We start from the raw sequence: 4,996 nt of genomic DNA on the forward strand, positions 1-4,996 counted from the left end.
GGATGTATGTAATGCTTAACCATGTGCCCATAACCTTGAATTCTTGACCTGTTTGTTCATCTAAAAGATCAACAGCTCCATGAGGATAAAATTTGAGCAGCTTAAACAGGCCAGACCATTGTGACTTGAGCTTTCCTGGGAATAATCTTAGTCTTGTGTTGTGGAGCAATACTAATTGTCCAGGGCTAAATTGCATGTGTTGGATATGCTTGTCATGCCAGTATTTTGTCCTTTCTTTATAAATTCTTGCATTTTCATATGAAAATAGTCATAATTCATCAAGCTCACAAAGCTTAAGCTTTCTTTGCTCTGCTACAGCATGAATATCCCAATTTAATTTCTTCAGTGCCCAATGTGCTTTATGCTCTAGCTCTAATGGCAAATGACAAGCCTTTCCATAAACAATTCGGTAAGGGGACATGCCGAGTGGAGTTTTATATGCTGTTTTGTAGGCCCATAGAGAATCATGTAAGTGTAAAGACCAATCATTCCTTATTGGGTTCACCACTTTTTCTAAGATCTTTTTTATCTTTATGTTGGACACTTCAGCCTGACCATTAGATTGTGGATGATATGATGTAGCTACCTTGTGTTTGACTCCATATTTTACTATTGCTGTAGCAAATACTTTGTTGCAAAAATGTGTTCACTCGTCACTAATAATTGCTTTAGGAGTGCCAAATCTGGAAAAAAATATTTTTCTGCAAAAAAGCCACTATTGCTTTAGCATCATTGATAGGTAATGCTACAGCTTCTATCCACTTGGAGACATAATCCACAGCAATAAGGATATATAAGTTCCCAAAGAATGGGGGAAAAGGTCTCATGAAATCTATTCCCCAGACATAAAAAACTTCCACTTCCAGTATGTTAGTCAATCGCATCTCATGTCTGCTAGTTATGTTCCCTGTCCTTTGACACCTGTCACAACATTTAACAAACTCATAAGCATCTTTAAAAATAGTTGGCCAGTAATAACCTGATTGCAATACTTTAGCAGCTATTCTGTGACCACCAAAATGTCCTCTATATGCTGCAGCATGACATGACTCCAGTATATGGGGAATCTCTCCTTCTGCAGCACATCTTCGTATTACTTAGTCTGGGCACAGCTTATATAAATGTGGGTCATCCCATTGGTAACTTCTAACATTATGAAGAAATTTTTTTCTCTTGAAACTTTAGCTCGGGTGGTAACAATCCACTTACTAAATAGTTAGCAAAATCTGCATACCATAGAGATTCTAACTGCTGCAGCATCTGTGCTTGTTGTACCACCTACAGCTGTTCATCAGGAAAAGTTTCAGTGATGTCTTTCCTTGTCAATGTACTTGTGTCTGCTTCCAATCTTGACAGGTGATCTGCTACTTGATTCTCAGTCCCCTTTCTATCTTTAATTTCCAGATCAAATTCTTGTAACAATAAGATCCATCTGATTAATCTTGGCTTGGTATCTTTTTTTGAAATTAAGTATTTGATGGCTGCATGATCTATATATACAGTCACTCTAGTGCCCACCAAGTAGGCTTTGAATTTGTCAAAAGCAAATACTACTGCTAGCAATTCTTTCTCTATAGTGGTGTAATTGATTTGAGTTTGAGTAAGAGTTTTGCTTGCATAGTATATGGAGTGAAAAACCTTATCTCTTCTTTGCCTTAATACTCCTCCCACAGAATGGTCACTAGCATCACACATTAATTTAAATGGTAAAGTCCAGTCTGGAGATATGATTACTGGAGCAGTGATCAGAGCTTTCTTTAATTCTTCAAATGCTTGATGACATTCTTTGTCAAAGTAAAAGGGTTTATCATGTTCCAGAAATAAGCATAATGGTTTAGCCACCTTGGAAAAATCCTTAATGAATCTTCTGTAAAATTCATCATGACCCAAAAGCCTCCTTATACCCTTTACTGAAGTTGGAGGTGGCAGTTTATCTATTACCTCTATCTCGGCTTTGTCCACCTCAATGCCATCCTTGGATACCTTGTGACCCAACACTATTCCTTCTTGCACCATGAAATGACATTTTTCCCAATTATATGTTTCTCTAAACACTAAGAAGTCATGCATGAAAACTTCTAAAGTCTGCTCTACCATGTCAGAAAATATAGACATCATGCATCTCTGAAAAGTTGCTGGAGCATTGCATAACCCAAAAGGCATTCTTCTAAAGGCAAATGTGCCATAAGGACAAGTAAATATTGTCTTTTCCTGATCTTCTGGAGCTATAGCAATCTGGTTGTAGCCTGAATACCCATCTAAGAAAAAATAGTACTGTTTTCCAGCAAGTCTGTCCAACATCTGATCTATGAATGGAAGTGGGAAATGGTCTTTCCTTGTGGCTTTGTTGAGCTTCCTGTAATCCATACATACTATCCATCCAGTTATTGTCCTTGTAGGAATAAGTTCATTCTTTTCATTAGCTATTACTGTTATCCCTCCCTTCTTTGGAACACATTGAACTGGGTTCACCTATGAACTGTCTGATATTGGATATATGATTCCAGCATCTAACCATTTGATGATTTCCTTCTTCACCACTTCTTTCATGATAGGGTTCAACCTTCTCTGGTGCTCAACTGAATTGCTGAAGCAATCTTCTAGTAGGATTTTATGCATGCAAATTGATGGGCTTATCCCTTTTATATCTGCCATGGTCCATCCAATTACAAGGAGTGTGTTGTTTTGACCAAGATAAGCATATTTTAAATGTGAAGGTAACGGTTTTAATTCAAGACTAGGAGGTGATTCAATAGATGGTAAAGTTGTTTTTATTTCACTATCTGAAAGATTCAGATACTCAATGAACCTGGTGTGCCTATCAGATTGCTTTTCGTCCATACAATCTGTCTGAATTGCTGCAACATCTTCCTATTCTACATCATCAAAGGTATTGACTCTGTCAGATGCTTTACTGCAGCATCTATCCATTCTGTCTGCTACAATAAAATCCACTACACTCAGGAAATTATAGTCTTCTACTTCATCAAGATTTCTTATAGCCTCTAGTACATTAAATGTGACTTGCTGATCATTCACTCTTATAGTGAGCTCTCATTTCTAAACATCTATTAGAGTCTTTTCAGTTGCTAGAAAATGTCTTCCAAGTATAATGGATACCTCTTTATTAGCTTCAAAATCCAGTACAATGAAATCCACTGGAAAGATGAATTTATCAACCTTCACCAGTACATCCTCTATTTTTCCTTCAGGGTATGCATGAGATCTGTCAGCCAATTGCAGAGTGATTGTTATTGGTCTGCATTCCCCTACTCCAAGCTGTTTAAATACAAATAATGGCATCAAATTAACGCTAGCTCCCAGGTCACAGAGTGCTCTGCCAGCATACCTAGTTCCTATAGAACATGGTATTGTGAAACTTCCTTGATATTTTACTTTTGCTGGAATTTTATTTTAGAGCATATGACTGCTTTTATGTGTTAAAGCAACAGTTTCAAACTCTCCCAGCCTTCTTTTTCTTGCCAAGATGTCCTTTAGAAATTTCACATAATTTGGCATTTGCTCCAAAGCTTCCACAAAAGGTATGTTTGTGTGTAATTGCTTCAGCACTTCCAGGAATTTGCTAAACTGCTTGTCCTATTTTTGTTTCTGGAACCTTTGTGGGAAAGGTGGTGGATGTCTAAATTGCTGGTTACATTCAGGAGGTACCAAACTTTATTTGTTTAGGTTGGTGCAGGCTATGGCTACTGGTGTTGCAACATCTTTTTCAGCATGTTCTGGTTGAATTTCTTTTGCAGTTGCTGTAGCTTGGCCCATGTAATCAGTGTCTTGATGGGGAATTTACTATAACAGGCTTCCTTTTGAGTTGTTTTTTGTGCTGAATTACATTCTATCCCATTTTTGGTCACCTCAACTGGTATATCAACATTCTTTCCAGATCTCAAACTAATTATTTTACAATGTTCTTTGCTCTCTCTCCTAGGATCTTCTGTATTGCTAGGTAGGCTTCCTTGAGTTCTGCTGCTCATTGCTGTGGCTAGTTGTCCCATTTGATTATCCAGGTTTCTCAAGGATACAGTTTGACTCTGCACAATTGCTTCATTCTTTACAATATACTCCTTAATCAGTGTTTCCAATGAAGTGATTGGATCTTGACTTATTTGCTTTTGCTCTTGACTCTGCTGATGAAAACCATGTGGCTGTGTGTTTCTATTCTATCCATTGAATGCTGGAGCATTTTGATTCTGATTGCTCCATAAGAGATTTGGATGTTGCTTCCAGCCAGGGTTGTAAGTATTTGAATATGGGTTGTTTTGAGGTTGTCGATTGAAATTACCCATATAGTTTACTGAAGCTGGATTCCCTGGACAGTTATCAAAGTCATGTTCCTCACCACAGTATACACAAGAGAGTGCAGTAACTTGCTTTACTGTTGCTGGAGCAGATGTCATGGCTTTTACCATATTAGTCAATGAAGTAACTTGTGCTGATAAGGCTGTAATTGCATCAATGTTATGTACCCCTGCTGATCCTCTTGCTGATGGTTGCCTGGCTGAAGGCCACTGGTAATTATTATTGGCAATTCTTTTCAGAATTTCATAAGCTTCAGTGTAAGATTTGGATAACAGAGCTCCATTTGATGAAGCATCCACCATTAACCTTGTACTCGGATTCAACCCATTGTAGAAAGTTTCCAATTGAATGCAACAAGGAATACCGTGATGAGAACACCTTCTGAGCAATTCCTTGAACTTTTCCCAAGCCTCGTACAAACTCTCATCTTCAAGTTGATGAAAGGAAGTAATCTCATTCCGCAACTTTGCATTTTTGTTAGTGGGAAATATTTCATTAGGAATTTATCAGCCAATTCATTCCATATAGTGATGGAATCAGATGGTAATGAATTTAACAATGCTCTTGCTCGATCTCTTAAGGAGTAAGGAAAGAGCCTCAGCCGTGAGGCATCTTGTGTTGCTCCAGCAATTTTGAAAACATCACTTACTTCCAAGAACAATTTAAGATGGAGATGAGGATC

At 37.8% G+C, this 4,996-nt stretch overlaps 1 non-coding gene across 1 annotated transcript; it reads left to right on the plus strand.

Annotated features, from left to right (window-relative positions):
- The first annotated feature begins 4,674 nt into the window (after window positions 1-4,674).
- Window positions 4,675-4,782, plus strand: LOC112497408 (small nucleolar RNA R71). The gene has a single exon (XR_003064204.1). It is a non-coding gene; the product is annotated as a small nucleolar RNA R71 (small nucleolar RNA).
- Window positions 4,783-4,996: the final 214 nt, after the last annotated feature.

This window comes from Citrus sinensis, chromosome 2 (genome assembly GCF_022201045.2).
Source record: "Citrus sinensis cultivar Valencia sweet orange chromosome 2, DVS_A1.0, whole genome shotgun sequence".
Lineage (NCBI taxonomy): Eukaryota > Viridiplantae > Streptophyta > Magnoliopsida > Sapindales > Rutaceae > Citrus > Citrus sinensis.